At 41.0% G+C, this 27,811-nt stretch overlaps 2 long non-coding RNA genes across 3 annotated transcripts; both read right to left on the bottom strand.

Moving 5' to 3' along the window:
• Positions 1-4,357: 4,357 nt before the first annotated feature.
• On the bottom strand, positions 4,358-7,879 carry LOC147874563 (uncharacterized). The gene is made up of 3 exons (XR_015534236.1): positions 6,625-7,879; positions 5,788-6,477; positions 4,358-4,744 (listed from the first exon to the last, which is right to left on the bottom strand). It is a non-coding gene; the product is annotated as an uncharacterized LOC147874563 (long non-coding RNA).
• Positions 7,880-13,840: 5,961 nt separating this feature from the next.
• Positions 13,841-18,680, bottom strand: LOC147874562 (uncharacterized). Of its 2 annotated transcripts, XR_015534235.1 has the most exons (4): positions 18,526-18,680; positions 16,078-18,268; positions 15,241-15,930; positions 13,841-14,197 (listed from the first exon to the last, which is right to left on the bottom strand). It is a non-coding gene; the product is annotated as an uncharacterized LOC147874562 (long non-coding RNA). The 2 variants fall into 2 exon arrangements; XR_015534234.1 differs by lacking the exon at positions 13,841-14,197 and having other exon boundaries at positions 15,554-15,930; positions 17,350-18,268; positions 18,526-18,679.
• Positions 18,681-27,811: the final 9,131 nt, after the last annotated feature.

The raw sequence follows: 27,811 nt of genomic DNA, 5'->3' as shown, positions 1-27,811 counted from the left end.
ACGGCATGGCCGGTGTCCTAGAACATTAATGAAAATACATACTTCAGTACCCCAACACAGAGCAAGCGAGCGGACATCACGGCGCACGGAACGACAACCATCAACACTGCACAATGCATACGCCCGAAAACGTGAGTACAGAAGGGATGTGGACTGCCTGCAGGAATATGCCGGGGCACCAACAATGTCGGCGTGAACAACTCTGTAAGCTCCCGAGGAGAGCATTCCACCCTAGGGAATGTTGTGAATGTGCATGTACCTACGTACAGAGGCAAAAGGAGAGGTTACGGTGATGAGAAATTAATCGCGGAAGTTGAAACAAACAATTTCCTTGGCTAACAAGTTGACAACACCTCAGATTGGAAGAAGCACACTGAGTATATTATTCCCTAATTAAGCTCTGCGTGCCTTGCCATCAGAACAGTCATACCACCCATGACAATAGATGCTATAAAGCTAGTTTACTTTGCTTATTTCCACTCTGTGGTGTCTTATGGATTAATATTTTGGGGGAATTCAACAGACAGTAATAAGGCTTTTTACATGCAAAAGAAAATAATCACAACGATGGCAGGTGTCAAAAGCAGCTTACCTTGTAGAGAATTATTTCGTAAATTTAATATACTTCCACTTGCAAGGGAATTTATACTCTGCTTGCTATCATTTGTGGTGGAAAAGTTGGATAATTTTAAAAGAAATACAGATGTACATAATTTAATTACAAGATGTAAACCCTGCTAAATGTCAAAGAGGAGTGTACTTTACACGTGTCAAGTTATTTAATAATCACCAACCAACAATTAAAACTCTATATTGTGATATAAATGTATTCAAGCCTGCACTGAAATTAGCTTTCATACTTGAATTGCAAAATCTGAAGGTTATGTACATTCATATGTGAAACACGTTCTTGTAATTGTGTCAAAAGTACCGAGGTTTACGTATATTGAATGAAGTCCTGAAGTTTATGTTTATTGTATGAAATGACTTGTACTGCATCCTTTGGATTACTCCTAAGAAGGATCTATGGAATGCAAACAAACTCTACTCTCTAACATACCTGAATAATGCAATTCCTTATCCAAGTAACAAACACTCCAGGTGCTTCGTTCTGTCTCGTTCTTCACATCTCCAACTCCAAAAAAGCTGCTTCCCCATCACGCACACAACTGATCTTCTGAAACACTGATATTCAGACAAATTGGTCCTCCATGTCTTCGTTGATGCCAGTAAACACACACTACAGCACTACTCAGCACATCCCCTGATCTCAAACTCCTCTTTGAGACAGACTAGGCACTCCCACTAAATCTATAACAGTACACCTCCTCGGAAAGCAAGGTATATAATCGCACGAGGGCCTGAGGTCTTCCTTGTGGCATTGTGAGGCATGCTACGAACACCCCATACTTGGTCACTAGGAATCAAAAGTGGGCAACTGTGGTGTGGTGGCCACATAACCAACATTACAACCTGTAACCCTAGCTGCTTACTTCTAGCTTCTTCACTGCGATAAGCTCTTGCACAAATTTAAATCAACAGCTACTGAATTTCCACATGCAAGTCACAAAAACAGAGGCTGCCACCACGAGTCTGTGGGTCATCCCAACCGCATCGACTGATGAATTGTGTCCATCATGCACAGTGGTCACGTCAGCTACCGGAGCAAAGTCTTGCTACCTCCGTAGTAATGATGGATTCGAAACTGCATAACGGCTGAAGTATCCCATATGCTTGCATTCACGCCCACCTGAAACAAAACCATGTACAGAAATAAACATCCGCATTGAGAGACCAGTATTAATTCTTACTACGAAGGCACTCTACACCACATTAATAACCTACTGGCAACTAATCCGGCCTTTCGTGCAACCAAAATATTTCCCACCTTACGTACTTCACACAGGAGAAAGATGACAAACATCAGTTCAAATAAACTTGCAAGCATTGGATATATAAGAGAGTAAAGCTGCACTCGACTGGCCATGCATCCTACCATCACGCCGTCCGAAGTAAACAACAACAGCAGAGGAGCTGCGCCATTTTCTCGCACGCAGGGACGGCAACGTCTGAAAAACAGCGAGAACACATCCCGCCACCGGCGGTGCATGTGGGATATTCAATAACCAATATGTGCGCATCCTGACGAACTGTGCTGTCATCTACCGACAATACACCTGAGGTACATGCCCGTCCGCGAACACTACACGGAACTGCCGAACCAAATGCTGACTGAAATACCACTCCAAACACTGTAAAATTATGAAGACCTCAAACTTTATTCCGTGAATACCATTAGTGACACATCTTCTCCTTTAAAAGGACAGGAAGTAAAGAAAAAAATTAAGGCGAAACGAGCTACCAACTTCGCCTATAAGAAACCAACTACCAATCACTTCCATAACCTCAAAAATCATAAAGTAATTTATGGATCCAACCACACCCAATAAACTACAGCTCAATCAACTTAGCACTATGAAACAAGTAGCCCACAATTTGCATCTACATCGCCTACATCCTAGGGCACATTTGTCACATAACCTGTCGGTCGCCGTTATGTTACTGCTCAGATTGATACCAGACACAACTCTTGAATACCTGCACGTCTACCTATAAATCACCCAGTGAAATCGTCCACGTCCTTTCCAACACGAACTTATCCTCGTCACATTTCATGTTGGCACTCAAGACATCACGCAAATTCAGCACCGACATTCTCCTTGCGCGATAATTTCTCACAAGTAATTTTGCAGAAGGGCGAAAACGTCTCGCGAGCTGAGTCATTTGAAAAGTACGACCAACATCACCTATAAGACACCAACTAATAAACATTCCCATAACCTAAATATCTTCCATCATTTATGAAAACAGGTGGGATTTCGTAAACTACAGCTCAATGAACGAAGCACTATAAACGATTATTGCATATGTCGCCACTACACAGCCCCTCTGCCACCAGGTTGTACTTCACGAGCATCTATAACACACCCAACGACCCAGCCCACTGGTGACCGTACTTCAACAACACCAACTTCCCTTCGTCAGACTTCATTTTGGCACATGCAGCAATCAACACTTAATACACTACCAACAAAATTAATGCCGGCAATATTCGCTGAAAACCACTTGCAGAAAAACACACACAATCCATAAAACTCATTGCACTTACCTGACTTTCAAAAAGCAATCTCATCACTGGCAAGTCACACTTTTCGATCATAGGACAACTGCTATTGCGCATCTCCCGTTAACGACTGTTTGGAAACTCCCTCTCGGTGATGATCACTAAGTATTCCCGTTACCTCCCGCTTTGACATCTCTTTACAGATTTACATGAAGAAAATACAAACTAAGTAATGCGTGGTGGTCAGCACACTTTTAAAGCCCTCCTGGGTCAGAGAACGGACACCCACTATTATCAAGACTGTCCGGTATAGCTATGCCAGAGATCTTCATCACCGCACTTCCTAAACGAGTGAAACTGCAGAGCCCCCCCCCATCTGCTTCCGAACAGATTCACAATGACTGACGTTTTGAAGATCTTCCTGTGGCATTAGCTTGAACTGAGAATGTGAACTGGGATGAAGCAGATAAAACGAAATAACACATTCTTTCCAGGAAGAGGAATCACATCTTTGGTGACAAGCTGCGGCCAAAGCCAAGAGCACCTGCAACTTACAGCCTGTCACACAGGACAAACTCTCTCTCATTCCGAGATGTGTTGGCCACCACACTATGAAGCAGACTCTTATCAACGCAATGTGATTGCGGCCGACATTTCTACTATTTTACTACACTCCGTAGAACACCCCACACACATAACTAGACATCCACACCTTACACGTTCACATGATTCATATCTAAGTTGCTATCACACTTGCAACACAATTACCACAACAGAGCAAGCCCCTGTCAATGGGTTAAATAACAGAAAACTCCACCACCTCTCCAGAGGCACACAAAATTTACACGCTGCATTCAGTCCTCTTCTCCATGTACGCACTCAGCAACAGGACGGCCAACCATCGGGGACACAAGCGGTCTTCTCTCGGATGTCAGTCTGTCTAGTGTTGGTGCACTCCTCCTGCAATATACCAGGAAAGGTGTAAGATACACAAGAAATCTAGAATCTCAAGGGGCCACTTTCACAGACATTGGAGGCAAAGTCGTCTGAAATGGAACAATCTCATGCCAACTTATTTTATCTAATGGGTGCCTCCTGCTTATTCAAATATTTAATCTGAAATGGGGGCGGGGGGGAATGCCGTTCATAGACATACAGGGGATTAGACACGTAAGAACAAACATCCAACATGCAGTCAGCCTCTGTCAGAGCATTACCGTTGCTTGGCAGAAAAAGTATTCCTCTTCCAACTTGGTACATATTCCGAATATTCATCCAGTTAATATTCTTTGTGATATGAAGTCAGAAGACAGTGTCCTACTTCTTGTACTGGTGCCTCTTATGAACAGACAGACACACACACTCACTCACTCACATCCAGTTATTGTAGCTCTATACATACGCTGCACTTTGTGAGCCAATTAATATGCTCTCTCTTTGAGAAATGTTGGTCCAACGCCCTATCTCGTGTCAGGGGCACAACACAGAGGTTTTACTCGCCAGTAACAGGTCATCTAACTGCGGCCAATATCGTTCTGGTTCTTCACCCCAGCCTTGTCAAACAGAACACCCAGAGGGAACTGAAGCAGGTAACTTCATGATGACGGCATGGCCGGTGTCCTAGAACATTAATGAAAATACATACTTCAGTACCCCAACACAGAGCAAGCGAGCGGACATCACGGCGCACGGAACGACAACCATCAACACTGCACAATGCATACGCCCGAAAACGTGAGTACAGAAGGGATGTGGACTGCCTGCAGGAATATGCCGGGGCACCAACAATGTCGGCGTGAACAACTCTGTAAGCTCCCGAGGAGAGCATTCCACCCTAGGGAATGTTGTGAATGTGCATGTACCTACGTACAGAGGCAAAAGGAGAGGTTACGGTGATGAGAAATTAATCGCGGAAGTTGAAACAAACAATTTCCTTGGCTAACAAGTTGACAACACCTCAGATTGGAAGAAGCACACTGAGTATATTATTCCCTAATTAAGCTCTGCGTGCCTTGCCATCAGAACAGTCATACCACCCATGACAATAGATGCTATAAAGCTAGTTTACTTTGCTTATTTCCACTCTGTGGTGTCTTATGGATTAATATTTTGGGGGAATTCAACAGACAGTAATAAGGCTTTTTACATGCAAAAGAAAATAATCACAACGATGGCAGGTGTCAAAAGCAGCTTACCTTGTAGAGAATTATTTCGTAAATTTAATATACTTCACCTTGCAAGGGAATTTATACTCTGCTTGCTATCATTTGTGGTGGAAAAGTTGGATAATTTTAAAAGAAATACAGATGTACATAATTTAATTACAAGATGTAAACCCTGCTAAATGTCAAAGAGGAGTGTACTTTACACGTGTCAAGTTATTTAATAATCACCAACCAACAATTAAAACTCTATATTGTGATATAAATGTATTCAAGCCTGCACTGAAATTAGCTTTCATACTTGAATTGCAAAATCTGAAGGTTATGTACATTCATATGTGAAACACGTTCTTGTAATTGTGTCAAAAGTACCGAGGTTTACGTATATTGAATGAAGTCCTGAAGTTTATGTTTATTGTATGAAATGACTTGTACTGCATCCTTTGGATTACTCCTAAGAAGGATCTATGGAATGCAAACAAACTCTAATCTCTAACATACCTCAATAATGCAATTCCTTATCCAAGTAACAAACACTCCAGGTGCTTCGTTCTGTCTCGTTCTTCACATCTCCAACTCCAAAAAAGCTGCTTCCCCATCACGCACACAACTGATCTTCTGAAACACTGATATTCAGACAAATTGGTCCTCCATGTCTTCGTTGATGCCAGTAAACACACACTACAGCACTACTCAGCACATCCCCTGATCTCAAACTCCTCTTTGAGACAGACTAGGCACTCCCACTAAATCTATAACAGTACACCTCCTCGGAAAGCAAGGTATATAATCGCACGAGGGCCTGAGGTCTTCCTTGTGGCATTGTGAGGCATGCTACTAACACCCCATACTTGGTCACTAGGAATCAAAAGTGGGCAACTGTGGTGTGGTGGCCACATAACCAACATTACAACCTGTAACCCTAGCTGCTTACTTCTAGCTTCTTCACTGCGATAAGCTCTTGCACAAATTTAAATCAACAGCTACTGAATTTCCACATGCAAGTCACAAAAACAGAGGCTGCCACCACGAGTCTGTGGGTCATCCCAACCGCATCGACTGATGAATTGTGTCCATCATGCACAGTGGTCACGTCAGCTACCGGAGCAAAGTCTTGCTACCTCCGTAGTAATGATGGATTCGAAACTGCATAACGGCTGAAGTATCCCATATGCTTGCATTCACGCCCACCTGAAACAAAACCATGTACAGAAATAAACATCCGCATTGAGAGACCAGTATTAATTCTTACTACGAAGGCACTCTACACCACATTAATAACCTACTGGCAACTAATCCGGCCTTTCGTGCAATCAAAATATTTCCCACTTTACGTACTTCACACAGGAGAAAGATGACAAACATCAGTTCAAATAAACTTGCAAGCATTGGATATATAAGAGAGTAAAGCTGCACTCGACTGGCCATGCATCCTACCATCACGCCGTCCGAAGTAAACAATAACAGCAGAGGAGCTGCGCCATTTTCTCGCACGCAGGGACGGCAACGTCTGAAAAACAGCGAGAACACATCCCGCCACCGGCGGTGCATGTGGGATATTCAATAACCAATATGTGCGCATCCTGACGAACTGTGCTGTCATCTACCGACAATACACCTGAGGTACATGCCCGTCCGCGAACACTACACGGCACTGCCGAACCAAATGCTGACTGAAATACCACTCCAAACACTGTAAAATTATGAAGACCTCAAACTTTATTCCGTGAATACCATTAGTGACACATCTTCTCCTTTAAAAGGACAGGAAGTAAAGAAAAAAATTAAGGCGAAACGAGCTACCAACTTCGCCTATAAGAAACCAACTACCAATCACTTCCATAACCTCAAAAATCATAAAGTAATTTATGGATCCAACCACACCCAATAAACTACAGCTCAATCAACTTAGCACTATGAAACAAGTAGCCCACAATTTGCATCTACATCGCCTACATCCTAGGGCACATTTGTCACATAACCTGTCGGTCGCCGTTATGTTACTGCTCAGATTGATACCAGACACAACTCTTGAATACCTGCACGTCTACCTATAAATCACCCAGTGAAATCGTCCACGTCCTTTCCAACACGAACTTATCCTCGTCACATTTCATGTTGGCACTCAAGACATCACGCAAATTCAGCACCGACATTCTCCCTGCGCGATAATTTCTCACAAGTAATTTTGCAGAAGGGCGAAAACGTCTCGCGAGCTGAGTCATTTGAAAAGTACGACCAACATCACCTATAAGACACCAACTAATAAACATTCCCATAACCTAAATATCTTCCATCATTTATGAAAACAGGTGGGATTTCGTAAACTACAGCTCAATGAACGAAGCACTATAAACGATTATTGCATATGTCGCCACTACACAGCCCCTCTGCCACCAGGTTGTACTTCACGAGCATCTATAACACACCCAACGACCCAGCCCACTGGTGACCGTACTTCAACAACACCAACTTCCCTTCGTCAGACTTCATTTTGGCACATGCAGCAATCAACACTTAATACACTACCAACAAAATTAATGCCGGCAATATTCGCTGAAAACCACTTGCAGAAAAACAAACACAATCCATAAAACTCATTGCACTTACCTGACTTTCAAAAACAATCTCATCACTGGCAAGTCACACTTTTCGATCATAGGACAACTGCTATTGCGCATCTCCCGTTAACGACTGTTTGGAAACTCCCTCTCGGTGATGATCACTAAGTATTCCCGTTACCTCCCGCTTTGACATCTCTTTACAGATTTACATGAAGAAAATACAAACTAAGTAATGCGTGGTGGTCAGCACACTTTTAAAGCCCTCCTGGGTCAGAGAACGGACACCCACTATTATCAAGACTGTCCGGTATAGCTATGCCAGAGATCTTCATCACCGCACTTCCTAAACGAGTGAAACTGCAGAGCCCCCCCCCATCTGCTTCCGAACAGATTCACAATGACTGACGTTTTGAAGATCTTCCTGTGGCATTAGCTTGAACTGAGAATGTGAACTGGGATGAAGCAGATAAAACGAAATAACACATTCTTTCCAGGAAGAGGAATCACATCTTTGGTGACAAGCTGCGGCCAAAGCCAAGAGCACCTGCAACTTACAGCCTGTCACACAGGACAAACTCTCTCTCATTCCGAGATGTGTTGGCCACCACACTATGAAGCAGACTCTTATCAACGCAATGTGATTGCGGCCGACATTTCTACTATTTTACTACACTCCGTAGAACACCCCACACACATAACTAGACATCCACACCTTACACGTTCACATGATTCATATCTAAGTTGCTATCACACTTGCAACACAATTACCACAACAGAGCAAGCCCCTGTCAATGGGTTAAATAACAGAAGACTCCACCACCTCTCCAGAGGCACACAAAATTTACACGCTGCATTCAGTCCTCTTCTCCATGTACGCACTCAGCAACAGGACGGCCAACCATCGGGGACACAAGCGGTCTTCTCTCGGATGTCAGTCTGTCTAGTGTTGGTGCACTCCTCCTGCAATATACCAGGAAAGGTGTAAGATACACAAGAAATCTAGAATCTCAAGGGGCCACTTTCACAGACATTGGAGGCAAAGTCGTCTGAAATGGAACAATCTCATGCCAACTTATTTTATCTAATGGGTGCCTCCTGCTTATTCAAATATTTAATCTGAAATGGGGGCGGGGGGGAATGCCGTTCATAGACATACAGGGGATTAGACACGTAAGAACAAACATCCAACATGCAGTCAGCCTCTGTCAGAGCATTACCGTTGCTTGGCAGAAAAAGTATTCCTCTTCCAACTTGGTACATATTCCGAATATTCATCCAGTTAATATTCTTTGTGATATGAAGTCAGAAGACAGTGTCCTACTTCTTGTACTGGTGCCTCTTATGAACAGACAGACACACACACTCACTCACTCACATCCAGTTATTGTAGCTCTATACATACGCTGCACTTTGTGAGCCAATTAATATGCTCTCTCTTTGAGAAATGTTGGTCCAACGCCCTATCTCGTGTCAGGGGCACAACACAGAGGTTTTACTCGCCAGTAACAGGTCATCTAACTGCGGCCAATATCGTTCTGGTTCTTCACCCCAGCCTTGTCAAACAGAACACCCAGAGGGAACTGAAGCAGGTAACTTCATGATGACGGCATGGCCGGTGTCCTAGAACATTAATGAAAATACATACTTCAGTACCCCAACACAGAGCAAGCGAGCGGACATCACGGCGCACGGAACGACAACCATCAACACTGCACAATGCATACGCCCGAAAACGTGAGTACAGAAGGGATGTGGACTGCCTGCAGGAATATGCCGGGGCACCAACAATGTCGGCGTGAACAACTCTGTAAGCTCCTGAGGAGAGCATTCCACCCTAGGGAATGTTGTGAATGTGCATGTACCTACGTACAGAGGCAAAAGGAGAGGTTACGGTGATGAGAAATTAATCGCGGAAGTTGAAACAAACAATTTCCTTGGCTTACAAGTTGACAAAACCTCAGATTGGAAGAAGCACACTGAGTATATTATTCCCTAATTAAGCTCTGCGTGCCTTGCCATCAGAACAGTCATACCACCCATGACAATAGATGCTATAAAGCTAGTTTACTTTGCTTATTTCCACTCTGTGGTGTCTTATGGATTAATATTTTGGGGGAATTCAACAGACAGTAATAAGGCTTTTTACATGCAAAAGAAAATAATCACAACGATGGCAGGTGTCAAAAGCAGCTTACCTTGTAGAGAATTATTTCGTAAATTTAATTTACTTCCACTTGCAAGGGAATTTATACTCTGCTTGCTATCATTTGTGGTGGAAAAGTTGGATAATTTTAAAAGAAATACAGATGTACATAATTTAATTACAAGATGTAAACCCTGCTAAATGTCAAAGAGGAGTGTACTTTACACGTGTCAAGTTATTTAATAATCACCAACCAACAATTAAAACTCTATATTGTGATATAAATGTATTCAAGCCTGCACTGAAATTAGCTTTCATACTTGAATTGCAAAATCTGAAGGTTATGTACATTCATATGTGAAACACGTTCTTGTAATTGTGTCAAAAGTACCGAGGTTTACGTATATTGAATGAAGTCCTGAAGTTTATGTTTATTGTATGAAATGACTTGTACTGCATCCTTTGGATTACTCCTAAGAAGGATCTATGGAATGCAAACAAACTCTAATCTCTAACATACCTCAATAATGCAATTCCTTATCCAAGTAACAAACACTCCAGGTGCTTCGTTCTGTCTCGTTCTTCACATCTCCAACTCCAAAAAAGCTGCTTCCCCATCACGCACACAACTGATCTTCTGAAACACTGATATTCAGACAAATTGGTCCTCCATGTCTTCGTTGATGCCAGTAAACACACACTACAGCACTACTCAGCACATCCCCTGATCTCAAACTCCTCTTTGAGACAGACTAGGCACTCCCACTAAATCTATAACAGTACACCTCCTCGGAAAGCAAGGTATATAATCGCACGAGGGCCTGAGGTCTTCCTTGTGGCATTGTGAGGCATGCTACGAACACCCCATACTTGGTCACTAGGAATCAAAAGTGGGCAACTGTGGTGTGGTGGCCACATAACCAACATTACAACCTGTAACCCTAGCTGCTTACTTCTAGCTTCTTCACTGCGATAAGCTCTTGCACAAATTTAAATCAACAGCTACTGAATTTCCACATGCAAGTCACAAAAACAGAGGCTGCCACCACGAGTCTGTGGGTCATCCCAACCGCATCGACTGATGAATTGTGTCCATCATGCACAGTGGTCACGTCAGCTACCGGAGCAAAGTCTTGCTACCTCCGTAGTAATGATGGATTCGAAACTGCATAACGGCTGAAGTATCCCATATGCTTGCATTCACGCCCACCTGAAACAAAACCATGTACAGAAATAAACATCCGCATTGAGAGACCAGTATTAATTCTTACTACGAAGGCACTCTACACCACATTAATAACCTACTGGCAACTAATCCGGCCTTTCGTGCAATCAAAATATTTCCCACTTTACGTACTTCACACAGGAGAAAGATGACAAACATCAGTTCAAATAAACTTGCAAGCATTGGATATATAAGAGAGTAAAGCTGCACTCGACTGGCCATGCATCCTACCATCACGCCGTCCGAAGTAAACAATAACAGCAGAGGAGCTGCGCCATTTTCTCGCACGCAGGGACGGCAACGTCTGAAAAACAGCGAGAACACATCCCGCCACCGGCGGTGCATGTGGGATATTCAATAACCAATATGTGCGCATCCTGACGAACTGTGCTGTCATCTACCGACAATACACCTGAGGTACATGCCCGTCCGCGAACACTACACGGCACTGCCGAACCAAATGCTGACTGAAATACCACTCCAAACACTGTAAAATTATGAAGACCTCAAACTTTATTCCGTGAATACCATTAGTGACACATCTTCTCCTTTAAAAGGACAGGAAGTAAAGAAAAAAATTAAGGCGAAACGAGCTACCAACTTCGCCTATAAGAAACCAACTACCAATCACTTCCATAACCTCAAAAATCATAAAGTAATTTATGGATCCAACCACACCCAATAAACTACAGCTCAATCAACTTAGCACTATGAAACAAGTAGCCCACAATTTGCATCTACATCGCCTACATCCTAGGGCACATTTGTCACATAACCTGTCGGTCGCCGTTATGTTACTGCTCAGATTGATACCAGACACAACTCTTGAATACCTGCACGTCTACCTATAAATCACCCAGTGAAATCGTCCACGTCCTTTCCAACACGAACTTATCCTCGTCACATTTCATGTTGGCACTCAAGACATCACGCAAATTCAGCACCGACATTCTCCCTGCGCGATAATTTCTCACAAGTAATTTTGCAGAAGGGCGAAAACGTCTCGCGAGCTGAGTCATTTGAAAAGTACGACCAACATCACCTATAAGACACCAACTAATAAACATTCCCATAACCTAAATATCTTCCATCATTTATGAAAACAGGTGGGATTTCGTAAACTACAGCTCAATGAACGAAGCACTATAAACGATTATTGCATATGTCGCCACTACACAGCCCCTCTGCCACCAGGTTGTACTTCACGAGCATCTATAACACACCCAACGACCCAGCCCACTGGTGACCGTACTTCAACAACACCAACTTCCCTTCGTCAGACTTCATTTTGGCACATGCAGCAATCAACACTTAATACACTACCAACAAAATTAATGCCGGCAATATTCGCTGAAAACCACTTGCAGAAAAACACACACAATCCATAAAACTCATTGCACTTACCTGACTTTCAAAAAGCAATCTCATCACTGGCAAGTCACACTTTTCGATCATAGGACAACTGCTATTGCGCATCTCCCGTTAACGACTGTTTGGAAACTCCCTCTCGGTGATGATCACTAAGTATTCCCGTTACCTCCCGCTTTGACATCTCTTTACAGATTTACATGAAGAAAATACAAACTAAGTAATGCGTGGTGGTCAGCACACTTTTAAAGCCCTCCTGGGTCAGAGAACGGACACCCACTATTATCAAGACTGTCCGGTATAGCTATGCCAGAGATCTTCATCACCGCACTTCCTAAACGAGTGAAACTGCAGAGCCCCCCCCCATCTGCTTCCGAACAGATTCACAATGACTGACGTTTTGAAGATCTTCCTGTGGCATTAGCTTGAACTGAGAATGTGAACTGGGATGAAGCAGATAAAACGAAATAACACATTCTTTCCAGGAAGAGGAATCACATCTTTGGTGACAAGCTGCGGCCAAAGCCAAGAGCACCTGCAACTTACAGCCTGTCACACAGGACAAACTCTCTCTCATTCCGAGATGTGTTGGCCACCACACTATGAAGCAGACTCTTATCAACGCAATGTGATTGCGGCCGACATTTCTACTATTTTACTACACTCCGTAGAACACCCCACACACATAACTAGACATCCACACCTTACACGTTCACATGATTCATATCTAAGTTGCTATCACACTTGCAACACAATTACCACAACAGAGCAAGCCCCTGTCAATGGGTTAAATAACAGAAGACTCCACCACCTCTCCAGAGGCACACAAAATTTACACGCTGCATTCAGTCCTCTTCTCCATGTACGCACTCAGCAACAGGACGGCCAACCATCGGGGACACAAGCGGTCTTCTCTCGGATGTCAGTCTGTCTAGTGTTGGTGCACTCCTCCTGCAATATACCAGGAAAGGTGTAAGATACACAAGAAATCTAGAATCTCAAGGGGCCACTTTCACAGACATTGGAGGCAAAGTCGTCTGAAATGGAACAATCTCATGCCAACTTATTTTATCTAATGGGTGCCTCCTGCTTATTCAAATATTTAATCTGAAATGGGGGCGGGGGGGAATGCCGTTCATAGACATACAGGGGATTAGACACGTAAGAACAAACATCCAACATGCAGTCAGCCTCTGTCAGAGCATTACCGTTGCTTGGCAGAAAAAGTATTCCTCTTCCAACTTGGTACATATTCCGAATATTCATCCAGTTAATATTCTTTGTGATATGAAGTCAGAAGACAGTGTCCTACTTCTTGTACTGGTGCCTCTTATGAACAGACAGACACACACACTCACTCACTCACATCCAGTTATTGTAGCTCTATACATACGCTGCACTTTGTGAGCCAATTAATATGCTCTCTCTTTGAGAAATGTTGGTCCAACGCCCTATCTCGTGTCAGGGGCACAACACAGAGGTTTTACTCGCCAGTAACAGGTCATCTAACTGCGGCCAATATCGTTCTGGTTCTTCACCCCAGCCTTGTCAAACAGAACACCCAGAGGGAACTGAAGCAGGTAACTTCATGATGACGGCATGGCCGGTGTCCTAGAACATTAATGAAAATACATACTTCAGTACCCCAACACAGAGCAAGCGAGCGGACATCACGGCGCACGGAACGACAACCATCAACACTGCACAATGCATACGCCCGAAAACGTGAGTACAGAAGGGATGTGGACTGCCTGCAGGAATATGCCGGGGCACCAACAATGTCGGCGTGAACAACTCTGTAAGCTCCTGAGGAGAGCATTCCACCCTAGGGAATGTTGTGAATGTGCATGTACCTACGTACAGAGGCAAAAGGAGAGGTTACGGTGATGAGAAATTAATCGCGGAAGTTGAAACAAACAATTTCCTTGGCTTACAAGTTGACAAAACCTCAGATTGGAAGAAGCACACTGAGTATATTATTCCCTAATTAAGCTCTGCGTGCCTTGCCATCAGAACAGTCATACCACCCATGACAATAGATGCTATAAAGCTAGTTTACTTTGCTTATTTCCACTCTGTGGTGTCTTATGGATTAATATTTTGGGGGAATTCAACAGACAGTAATAAGGCTTTTTACATGCAAAAGAAAATAATCACAACGATGGCAGGTGTCAAAAGCAGCTTACCTTGTAGAGAATTATTTCGTAAATTTAATTTACTTCCACTTGCAAGGGAATTTATACTCTGCTTGCTATCATTTGTGGTGGAAAAGTTGGATAATTTTAAAAGAAATACAGATGTACATAATTTAATTACAAGATGTAAACCCTGCTAAATGTCAAAGAGGAGTGTACTTTACACGTGTCAAGTTATTTAATAATCACCAACCAACAATTAAAACTCTATATTGTGATATAAATGTATTCAAGCCTGCACTGAAATTAGCTTTCATACTTGAATTGCAAAATCTGAAGGTTATGTACATTCATATGTGAAACACGTTCTTGTAATTGTGTCAAAAGTACCGAGGTTTACGTATATTGAATGAAGTCCTGAAGTTTATGTTTATTGTATGAAATGACTTGTACTGCATCCTTTGGATTACTCCTAAGAAGGATCTATGGAATGCAAACAAACTCTAATCTCTAACATACCTCAATAATGCAATTCCTTATCCAAGTAACAAACACTCCAGGTGCTTCGTTCTGTCTCGTTCTTCACATCTCCAACTCCAAAAAAGCTGCTTCCCCATCACGCACACAACTGATCTTCTGAAACACTGATATTCAGACAAATTGGTCCTCCATGTCTTCGTTGATGCCAGTAAACACACACTACAGCACTACTCAGCACATCCCCTGATCTCAAACTCCTCTTTGAGACAGACTAGGCACTCCCACTAAATCTATAACAGTACACCTCCTCGGAAAGCAAGGTATATAATCGCACGAGGGCCTGAGGTCTTCCTTGTGGCATTGTGAGGCATGCTACGAACACCCCATACTTGGTCACTAGGAATCAAAAGTGGGCAACTGTGGTGTGGTGGCCACATAACCAACATTACAACCTGTAACCCTAGCTGCTTACTTCTAGCTTCTTCACTGCGATAAGCTCTTGCACAAATTTAAATCAACAGCTACTGAATTTCCACATGCAAGTCACAAAAACAGAGGCTGCCACCACGAGTCTGTGGGTCATCCCAACCGCATCGACTGATGAATTGTGTCCATCATGCACAGTGGTCACGTCAGCTACCGGAGCAAAGTCTTGCTACCTCCGTAGTAATGATGGATTCGAAACTGCATAACGGCTGAAGTATCCCATATGCTTGCATTCACGCCCACCTGAAACAAAACCATGTACAGAAATAAACATCCGCATTGAGAGACCAGTATTAATTCTTACTACGAAGGCACTCTACACCACATTAATAACCTACTGGCAACTAATCCGGCCTTTCGTGCAATCAAAATATTTCCCACTTTACGTACTTCACACAGGAGAAAGATGACAAACATCAGTTCAAATAAACTTGCAAGCATTGGATATATAAGAGAGTAAAGCTGCACTCGACTGGCCATGCATCCTACCATCACGCCGTCCGAAGTAAACAATAACAGCAGAGGAGCTGCGCCATTTTCTCGCACGCAGGGACGGCAACGTCTGAAAAACAGCGAGAACACATCCCGCCACCGGCGGTGCATGTGGGATATTCAATAACCAATATGTGCGCATCCTGACGAACTGTGCTGTCATCTACCGACAATACACCTGAGGTACATGCCCGTCCGCGAACACTACACGGCACTGCCGAACCAAATGCTGACTGAAGTACCACTCCAAACACTGTGAAATTATGAAGACCTCAAACTTTCTTCCGTGAATACCATTAGTGACACATCTTCTCCTTTAAAAGGACAGGAAGTAAAGAAAAAAATTAAGGCGAAACGAGCTACCAACTTCGCCTATAAGAAACCAACTACCAATCACTTCCATAACCTCAAAAATCATAAAGTAATTTATGGATCCAACCACACCCAATAAACTACAGCTCAATCAACTTAGCACTATGAAACAAGTAGCCCACAATTTGCATCTACATCGCCTACATCCTAGGGCACATTTGTCACATAACCTGTCGGTCGCCGTTATGTTACTGCTCAGATTGATACCAGACACAACTCTTGAATACCTGCACGTCTACCTATAAATCACCCAGTGAAATCGTCCACGTCCTTTCCAACACGAACTTATCCTCGTCACATTTCATGTTGGCACTCAAGACATCACGCAAATTCAGCACCGACATTCTCCCTGCGCGATAATTTCTCACAAGTAATTTTGAAGAAGGGCGAAAACGTCTCGCGAGCTGAGTCATTTGAAAAGTACGACCAACATCACCTATAAGACACCAACTAATAAACATTTCCATAATCTAAATATCTTCCATCATTTATGAAAACAGGTGGGATTTCGTAAACTACAGCTCAATGAACGAAGCACTATAAACGATTATTGCATATGTCGCCACTACACAGCCCCTCTGCCACCAGGTTGTACTTCACGAGCATCTATAACACACCCAACGACCCAGCCCACTGGTGACCGTACTTCAACAACACCAACTTCCCTTCGTCAGACTTCATTTTGGCACATGCAGCAATCAACACTTAATACACTACCAACAAAATTAATGCCGGCAATATTCGCTGAAAACCACTTGCAGAAAAACACACACAATCCATAAAACTCATTGCACTTACCTGACTTTCAAAAAGCAATCTCATCACTGGCAAGTCACACTTTTCGATCATAGGACAACTGCTATTGCGCATCTCCCGTTAACGACTGTTTGGAAACTCCCTCTCGGTGATGATCACTAAGTATTCCCGTTACCTCCCGCTTTGACATCTCTTTACAGATTTACATGAAGAAAATACAAACTAAGTAATGCGTGGTGGTCAGCACACTTTTAAAGCCCTCCTGGGTCAGAGAACGGACACCCACTATTATCAAGACTGTCCGGTATAGCTATGCCAGAGATCTTCATCACCGCACTTCCTAAACGAGTGAAACTGCAGAGCCCCCCCCCCCCCATCTGCTTCCGAACAGATTCACAATGACTGACGTTTTGAAGATCTTCCTGTGGCATTAGCTTGAACTGAGAATGTGAACTGGGATGAAGCAGATAAAACGAAATAACACATTCTTTCCAGGAAGAGGAATCACATCTTTGGTGACAAGCTGCGGCCAAAGCCAAGAGCACCTGCAACTTACAGCCTGTCACACAGGACAAACTCTCTCTCATTCCGAGATGTGTTGGCCACCACACTATGAAGCAGACTCTTATCAACGCAATGTGATTGCGGCCGACATTTCTACTATTTTACTACACTCCGTAGAACACCCCACACACATAACTAGACATCCACACCTTACACGTTCACATGATTCATATCTAAGTTGCTATCACACTTGCAGCACAATTACCACAACAGAGCAAGCCCCTGTCAATGGGTTAAATAACAGAAAACTCCACCACCTCTCCAGAGGCACACAAAATTTACACGCTGCATTCAGTCCTCTTCTCCATGTACGCACTCAGCAACAGGACGGCCAACCATCGGGGACACAAGCGGTCTTCTCTCGGATGTCAGTCTGTCTAGTGTTGGTGCACCACTCCTGCAATATACCAGGAAAGGTGTAAGATACACAAGAAATCTAGAATCTCAAGGGGCCACTTTCACAGTAATTGGAGGCAAAGTCGTCTGAAATGGAACAATCTCATGCCAACTTATTTTATCTAATGGGTGCCTCCTGCTTATTCAAATATTTAATCTGAAATGGGGGCGGGGGGGAATGCCGTTCATAGACATACAGGGGATTAGACACGTAAGAACAAACATCCAACATGCAGTCAGCCTCTGTCAGAGCATTACCGTTGCTTGGCAGAAAAAGTATTCCTCTTCCAACTTGGTACATATTCCGAATATTCATCCAGTTAATATTCTTTGTGATATGAAGTCAGAAGACAGTGTCCTACTTCTTGTACTGGTGCCTCTTATGAACAGACAGACACACACACTCACTCACTCACATCCAGTTATTGTAGATAGAGAAATTCAAATTTTTAGAGATTATTTGAAAGTCAATTTTTAAAAGGCATATATCTCCCGATCTGTAGGAATCTGAGAGACAAACCGTACGATAGAGACACTTTAATTTTTCGAGATTATTCGAAAGTCAATTCTTAAAAGGCAAATATCTCCCGATCTGTAGGAATCTGAGAGACAAAACTTATGTCACTTTGAGGGAACGTACATGTCAACTTCATGTCAGAATCTCGTCAATGTATGTCCAAGGGTTTGGAGGATAGACACATTTTAATTTTTCGAGATTATTCGAAAGTCAATTTTTGAAGAGGCAAATATCTTCCGATCTGTAGGAATCTGAGAGACAAAACTTATGTCACTTTGAGGGAACGTATATGTCAACTTCATGTCAGAATCTCGTAAATGTATGTGAAAGGGTTTGGACGATAGAGACATTTAAATTTTTCGAGATTATTCGAAAGTCAATTTTTAAAAGACAAATATCTCCCGATCTGTAGGAAAAGAGAGACAAAACTTATGTCACTTTGAGGGAACGTATATGTCAACTTGCTGTCAGAGTCACGTCAATGTATGTCCAAGGGTTTGGACGATAGAGACATTTTAATTTTTCGAGATTATTCGAAAGTCAATTTTTGAAAAAGCAAATATCTCCCGATCTGTAGGCATCGGAGAGACAAAACTTATGTCACTTTGAGGGAACGTACATGTCAACTTCATGTCAGAATCTCGTCAATATATGTAAAAGGGTTTGGACGATAGAGACATTTTAATTTTTCGAGATTATTCGAAAGTCAATTTTTAAAAGGCAAATATCTCCCGATCTGTAGGAATCTGAGAGACAAAACTTATGTCACTTTGAGGGAACGTATATGTCAACTTCCTGTCAGAGTCACGTCAATGTATGTCCAAGGGTTTGGAGGATAGAGACATTTTAATTATTCGAGATTATTCGAAAGTCAATTTTTGAAAAGGCAAATATCTCCCGATCTGTAGGAATCTGAGAGACAAACCTTATGTCACTTTGAGGGAAGGCATATGTCAACTTCATGTCAGAATCTCGTCAATGTGTGTCCAAGGGTTTGGACGATAGAGACATTTAAATTTTTCGAGATTATTCGAAAGTCAATTTTTAAGAGGCAAATATCTCCCGATCTGTAGGCATCTGAGAGACAAATCTTATGTCACTTTGAGGGAATGCATATGTCAACTTCATGTCAGAATCTCGTCAATGTATGTCCAAGGGTTTGGACGATAGAGACATTTTAATTTTTCGAGATTATTCGAAAGTCAATTTTTAAAAGGCAAATATCTCCCGATTTGTAGGAATCTGAGAGACAAAACTTATGTCACTTTGAGGGAACGTATATGTCAACTTCCTGTCAGTGTCACGTCAATGTATGTCCAAGGGTTTGGAGGATAGAGACATTTTAATTTTTCGAGATTATTCGAAAGTCAATTTTTGAAAAGGCAAATATCTCCCGATCTGTAGGAATCTGAGAGACAAAACTAATGTCACTTTGAGGGAACGTATATGTCAACTTCATGTCAGAATCTCGTCAATGTATGTCCAAGGGTTTGGACGATAGAGACATTTTAATTTTTCGAGATTATTCGAAAGTCAATCCTTAAAAGGCAAATATCTCCCGATCTGTAGGAATCTGAGAGACAAAACTTATGTCACTTTGAGGGAACGTATATGTCAACTTCCTGTCAGAGTCACGTCAATGTATGTCCAAGGGTTTGGAGGATAGAGACATTATAATTTTTCGAGATTATTCGAAAGTCAATTTTTTAAAGGCAAATATCTCCCGATCTGTAGGCATCTGAGAGACAAAACTTATGTCACTTTGAGGGAACGTATATGTCAACCTCATGTCAGAATCTCGTCAATGTATGTCCAAGGGTTTGGACGATAGAGGCATTTTAATTTTTCGAGATTATTCGAAAGTCAATTATTAAAAGGTAAATATCTCCTGATCTGTAGGCATCTGAGAGACAAAACTTATGTCACTTTGAGGGAACGTATATGTCAACTTCTAGTCAGAATCTCGTTAATGTATGTCCAAGGGTTTGGACGATAGAGACATTTTAATTTTTCGAGATTATTCGAAAGTCAATTATTAAAAGGCAAATATCTCACGATCTGTAGGAATCTGAGAGACAAAACTTATGTCACTTTGAGGGAACGTATATGTCAACTTCCTGTCAGAGTCACGTCAATGTATGTCCAAGTGTTTGGAGGATAGAGACATTTAAATTTTTCGAGATTATTCGAAAGTCAATTTTTGAAAAGGCAAATATCTCCCGATCTGTAGGAATCTGAGAGACAAAACTTATGTCACTTTGAGGGAACGTACATGTCAACTTCATGTCAGAATCTCGTCAATGTATGTCCAAGGGTTTGGAGGATAGACACATTTTAATTTTTCGAGATTATTCGAAAGTCAATTTTTGAAAAGGCAAATATCTTCCGATCTGTAGGAATCTGAGAGACAAAACTTATGTCACTTTGAGGGAACGTATATGTCAACTTCATGTCAGAATCTCATCAATGTATGTGAAAGGGTTTGGACGATAGAGACATTTAAATTTCTCGAGATTATTCGAAAGTCAATTTTTGAAAAAGCAAATATCTCCAGATCTGTAGGAATCTGAGAGACAAAACTCATGTCACTTTGACGGAAGGCATATGTCAAGTTCATGTCAGAATCTCGTCAATGTATGTCCAAGGGTTTGGACGATAGAGACATTTTAATTTTTCGAGATTATTCGAAAGTCAATTATTTAAAGGCAAATATCTCCCGATCTGTAGGCATCTGAGAGACATACCTTATGCCACTTTGAGGGAACGTATATGTCAACTTCATGTCAGAATCTCGTCAATGTATATCCAAGGGTTTGGACGATAGAGACATTTTAATTTTTCGAGATTATTCGAAAGTCAATTCTTAAAAGGCAAATATCTCCCGATCTGTAGCAATCTGAGAGACAAAACTTATGTCACTTTGAGGGAACGTATATGTCAACTTCCTGTCAGAGTCAGGTCAATGTATGTCCAAGGGTTTGGAGGATAGAGACATTTTAATTTTTCGAGATTATTCGAAAGTCAATTTTTAAAAGGCAAATATCTCCCGATCTGTAGGAATCTGAGAGACAAAACTTATGTCACTTTGAGGGAACGTACATGTCAACTTCATGTCAGAATCTCGTCAATGTATGTCCAAGGGTTTGGACGAGAGAGACATTTTAATTTTTCGAGATTATTCGAAAGTCAATTATTAAAAGGCAAGTATCTCCCGATCTGTAGGCATCTGAGAGACAAAACTTATGTCACTTTGAGGGAACGTATATGTAAACTTCCTGTCAGAGTCACGTCAATGTATGTCCAAGGGTTTGGAGGATAGACACATTTTAATTTTTCGAGATTATTCGAAAGTCAATTTTTGAAAAGGCAAATATCTTCCGATCTGTAGGAATCTGAGAGACAAAACTTATGTCACTTTGAGGGAACGTATATGTCAACTCCATGTCAGAATCTCGTCAATGTATGTGAAAGGGTTTGGACGATAGAGACATTTAAATTTTTCGAGATTATTCGAAAGTCAATTTTTAAAAGACAAATATCTCCCGATCTGTAGGCATCTGAGAGACAAAACTTATGTCACTTTGAGGGAACGTATATGTAAACTTCCTGTTAGAGTCACGTCAATGTATGTCCAAGGGTTTGGAGGATAGACACATTTTAATTTTTCGAGATTATTCGAAAGTCAATTTTTGAAAAGGCAAATATCTTCCGATCTGTAGGAATCTGAGAGACAAAACTTATGTCACTTTGAGGGAACGTATATGTCAACTTGCTGTCAGAGTCACGTCAATGTATGTCCAAGGGTTTGGACGATAGAGACATTTTAATTTTTCGAGATTATTCGAAAGTCAATTTTTGAAAAAGCAAATATCTCCAGATCTGTAGGAATCTGAGAGACAAAACTCATGTCACTTTGAGGGAACGTATATGTCAACCTCATGTCAGAATCTCGTCAATGTATGTCCAAGGGTTTGGACGATAGAGACATTTTAATTTTTCGAGATTATTCGAAAGTCAATTATTAAAAGGTAAATATCTCCTGATCTGTAGGCATCTGAGAGACAAAACGTATGTCACTTTGAGGGAACGTATATGTCAACTTCATGTCAGAATCTCGTCAATGTATGTCCAAGGGGTTGGACGATAGAGACATTTAAATTTTTCATGATTATTCGAAAGTCAATTTTAAAATGCAAATATCTCCCGATTTGTAATAATCTGAGAGACAAAACTTATGTCACTTTGAGGGAACGTATATGTAAACTTCCTGTCAGAGTCACGTCAATGTATGTCCAAGGGTTTGGAGGATGGAGACATTTTAATTTTTCGAGATTATTCGAAAGTTAATTTTTGAAAAGGCAAATATGTCCCGATCTGTAGGAATTTGAGAGACAAAACTTATGTCACTTTGAGGGTACGTATATGTCAACTTCATGTCAGAATCTCGTCAATGTATGTCCAAGGGTTTGGACGATAGAGACATTTTAATTTTTCGAAATTATTCGAAAGTCAATTTTTAAAAGGCAAATATCTCCCGATCTGTAGGAATCTGAGAGACAAAACTTATGCCACTTTGAGGGAACGTATATGTCAACTTCATGTCAGAATCTAGTCAATGTATGTCCAAGGGGTTGGACGATAGAGACATTTTAATTTTTCGAGATTATTCGAAAGTCAATTTATGAAAAAGCAAATATCTCCCGATCTGTAGGCATCTGAGAGACAAAACGTATGTCACTTTGAGGGAACGTATATGTCAACCTCATGTCAGAATCTCGTCAATGTATGTCCAAGGGTTTGGACGATAGAGACATTTTAATTTTTCGAGATTATTCGAAAGTCAATTTTTGAAAAGGCAAATATCTTCCGATCTGTAGGAATCTGAGAGACAAAACTTATGTCACTTTGAGGGAACGTATATGTCAACTTCATGTCGGAATCTCGTCAATGTATGTGAAAGGGTTTGGACGATAGAGACATTTTAATTTTTCGAGATTATTCGAAAGTCAATTCTTAAAAGGCATATATCTCCCGATCTGTAGGAATCTGAGAGACAAAACTTATGTCACTTTGAGGGAACGTATATGTCAACTTCCTGTCAGAGTCACGTCAATGTATGTCCAAGGGTTTGGAGGATAGATACATTTTAATTTTTCGAGATTATACGAAAGTCAATTTTTGAAAAAGCAAATATCTCCCGATCTGTAGGAATCTGAGAGACAAAACTTATGTCACTTTGAGGGAACGTATATGTCAACTTCATGTCAGAATCTCGACAATGTATGTCCAAGGGTTTGGACGATAGAGACATTTAAATTTTTCGAGATTATTCGAAAGGCAATTTTTAAAAAGCAAATATCTCCCGATCTGTAGGCATCTGAGAGACAAAACTTATGTCACGTTGAGGGAACGTATATGTCAACCTCATGCCAGCATCTCGTCAATGTATATCCAAGGGTTTGGACGATAGAGACATTTTAATTTTTCGAGATTATTCGAAAGTCAATTATTAAAAGGCAAATATCTCCCGATCTGTGGGCATCTGAGAGAGATACCTTATGCCACTTTGAGGGAACGTATATGTCAACTTCATGTCAGAATCTCGTCAATGTATGTCCAAGGGTTTGGACGATAGAGACATTTAAATTTTTCGAGATTATTCGAAAGTCAATACTTAAAAGGCAAATATCTCCCGATCTGTAGGCATCTGAGAGACAAAACTTATGTCACTTTGAGGGAACGTATATGTAAACTTCCTGTCAGAGTCACGTCAATGTATGTCCAAGGGTTTGGAGGATAGACACATTTTAATTTTTCGAGATTATTCGAAAGTCAATTTTTGAAAAGGCAAATATCTTCCGATCTGTAGGAATCTGAGAGACAAAACTTATGTCACTTTGAGGGAACGTATATGTCAACTTCATGTCAGAATCTCGTCAATGTATGTGAAAGGGTTTGGACTATAGAGACATTTAAATTTTTCGAGATTATTCGAAAGTCAATTTTTAAAAGACAAATATCTCCCGATCTGTAGGAATCTGAGAGACAAAACTCATGTCACTTTGAGGGAACGTATATGTCAACCTCATGTCAGAATCTCGTCAATGTATGTCCAAGGGTTTGGACGATAGAGACATTTTAATTTTTCGAGATTATTCGAAAGTCAATTATTAAAAGGTAAATATCTCCTGATCTTTAGGCATCTGAGAGACAAAACTTATGTCACTTTGAGGGAACGTATATGTCAACCTCATGTCAGAATCTCGTCAATGTATTTCCAAGGGTTTGGACGATAGAGACATTTTAATTTTTCGAGATTATTCGAAAGTCAATTATTAAAAGGTAAATATCTCCTGATCTGTAGGCATCTGAGAGACAAAACTTATGTCACTTTGAGGGAACGTATATGTCAACTTCATGTCAGAATCTCGTCAATGTATGTCCAAGGGTTTGGACGATAGAGACATTTAAATTTTTCGAGATTATTCGAAAGTCAATTCTTAAAAGGCAAATATCTCCCGATCTGTAGGAATCTGATAGACAAAACTTATGTCACTTTGAGGGAACGTATATGTCAACTTCCTGTCAGAGTCACGTCAATGTATGTCCAAGAGTTTGGAGGATAGAGACATTTTAATTTTTCGAGATTATTCGAAAGTCAATTTTTGAAAAGGCAAATATCTCCCGATCTGTAGGAATCTGACAGACAAAACTTATGTCACTTTGAGGGAACGTATATGTCAACTTCATGTCAGAATCTCGTCAATGTATGTCCAAGGGTTTGGACGATAGAGACATTTAAATTTTTCGAGATTATTCGAAAGCCACTTTTTAAAAGGCAAATATCTCCCGATCTGTAGGCATCTGAGAGACAAAACTTATGCCACTTTGAGGGAACGTATATGTCAACTTCTAGTCAGAATCTCGTCAATGTATGTCCAAGGGTTTGGACGATAGAGACATTTTAATTTTTCGAGATTATTCGAAAGTCAATTTTTGAAAAAGCAAATATCTCCCGATCTGTAGGAATCTGAGAGACAAAACTTATGTCACTTTGAGGGAACGTATATGTCAACTTCCTGTCAGAGTCACGTCAATGTATGTCCAAGTGTTTGGAGGATAGAGACATTTAAATTTTTCGAGATTATTCGAAAGTCAATTTTTGAAAAGGCAAATATCTCCCGATCTGTAGGAATCTGAGAGACAAAACTTATGTCACTTTGAGGGAACGTACATGTCAACTTCATGTCAGAATCTCGTCAATGTATGTCCAAGGGTTTGGACGAGAGAGACATTTTAATTTTTCGAGATTATTCGAAAGTCAATTATTAAAAGGCAAGTATCTCCCGATCTGTAGGCATCTGAGAGACAAAACTTATGTCACTTTGAGGGAACGTATATGTAAACTTCCTGTCAGAGTCACGTCAATGTATGTCCAAGGGTTTGGAGGATAGACACATTTTAATTTTTCGAGATTATTCGAAAGTCAATTTTTGAAAAGGCAAATATCTTCCGATCTGTAGGAATCTGAGAGACAAAACTTATGTCACTTTGAGGGAACGTATATGTCAACTTCATGTCAGAATCTCATCAATGTATGTGAAAGGGTTTGGACGATAGAGACATTTAAATTTTTCGAGATTATTTGAAAGTCAATTTTTGAAAACAAATATCTCCAGATCTGTAGGAATCTGAGAGACAAAACTCATGTCACTTTGACGGAAGGCATATGTCAAGTTCATGTCAGAATCTCGTCAATGTATGTCCAAGGGTTTGGACGATAGAGACATTTTAATTTTTCGAGATTATTCGAAAGTCAATTATTTAAAGGCAAATATCTCCCGATCTGTAGGCATCTGAGAGACATACCTTATGCCACTTTGAGGGAACGTATATGTCAACTTCATGTCAGAATCTCGTCAATGTATATCCAAGGGTTTGGACGATAGAGACATTTTAATTTTTCGAGATTATTCGAAAGTCAATTCTTAAAAGGCAAATATCTCCCGATCTGTAGCAATCTGAGAGACAAAACTTATGTCACTTTGAGGGAACGTATATGTCAACTTCCTGTCAGAGTCAGGTCAATGTATGTCCAAGGTTTTGGAGGATAGAGACATTTAAATTTTTCGAGATTATTCGAAAGTCAATTTTTAAAAGGCAAATATCTCCCGATCTGTAGGAATCTGAGAGACAAAACTTATGTCACTTTGAGGGAACGTACATGTCAACTTCATGTCAGAATCTCGTCAATGTATGTCCAAGGGTTTGGACGAGAGAGACATTTTAATTTTTCGAGATTATTCGAAAGTCAATTTTTGAAAAGGCAAATATCTTCCGATCTGTAGGAATCTGAGAGACAAAACTTATGTCACTTTGAGGGAACGTATATGTCAACTTCATGTCAGAATCTCGTCAATATATGTGAAAGGGTTTGGACGATAGAGACATTTAAATTTTTCGAGATTATTCGAAAGTCAATTTTTAAAAGACAAATATCTCCCGATCTGTAGGAATCTGAGAGACAAAACTTATGTCACTTTGAGGGAACGTATATGTCAACTTCATGTCAGAATCTCGTCAATGTATGTGAAAGGGTTTGGACGATAGAGACATTTTAATTTTTCGAGATTATTCGAAAGTCAATTTTTGAAAAAGCAAATATCTCCAGATCTGTAGGAATCTGAGAGACAAAACTCATGTCACTTTGAGGGAACGTATATGTCAACCTCATGTCAGAATCTCGTCAATGTATGTCCAAGGGTTTGGACGATAGAGACATTTTAATTTTTCGAGATTATTCGAAAGTCAATTATTAAAAGGTAAATATCTCCTGATCTGTAGGCATCTGAGAGACAAAACGTATGTCACTTTGAGGGAACGTATATGTCAACTTCATGTCAGAATCTCGTCAATGTATGTCCAAGGGGTTGGACGATAGAGACATTTAAATTTTTCGAGATTATTCGAAAGTCAATTTTAAAAGGCAAATATCTCCCGATCTGTAGGAATCTGAGAGACAAAACT

This window comes from Zootermopsis nevadensis, unplaced genomic scaffold (assembly GCF_977971745.1).
Source record: "Zootermopsis nevadensis isolate Lab colony 2312 unplaced genomic scaffold, Znev_1.0 Znev_ptg000008l, whole genome shotgun sequence".
NCBI classification, from domain to species: Eukaryota; Metazoa; Arthropoda; class Insecta; order Blattodea; family Termopsidae; genus Zootermopsis; species Zootermopsis nevadensis.
Note: the sequence above shows the minus strand (reverse complement) of the source record. Positions and strands in the feature narration are given on the sequence as shown.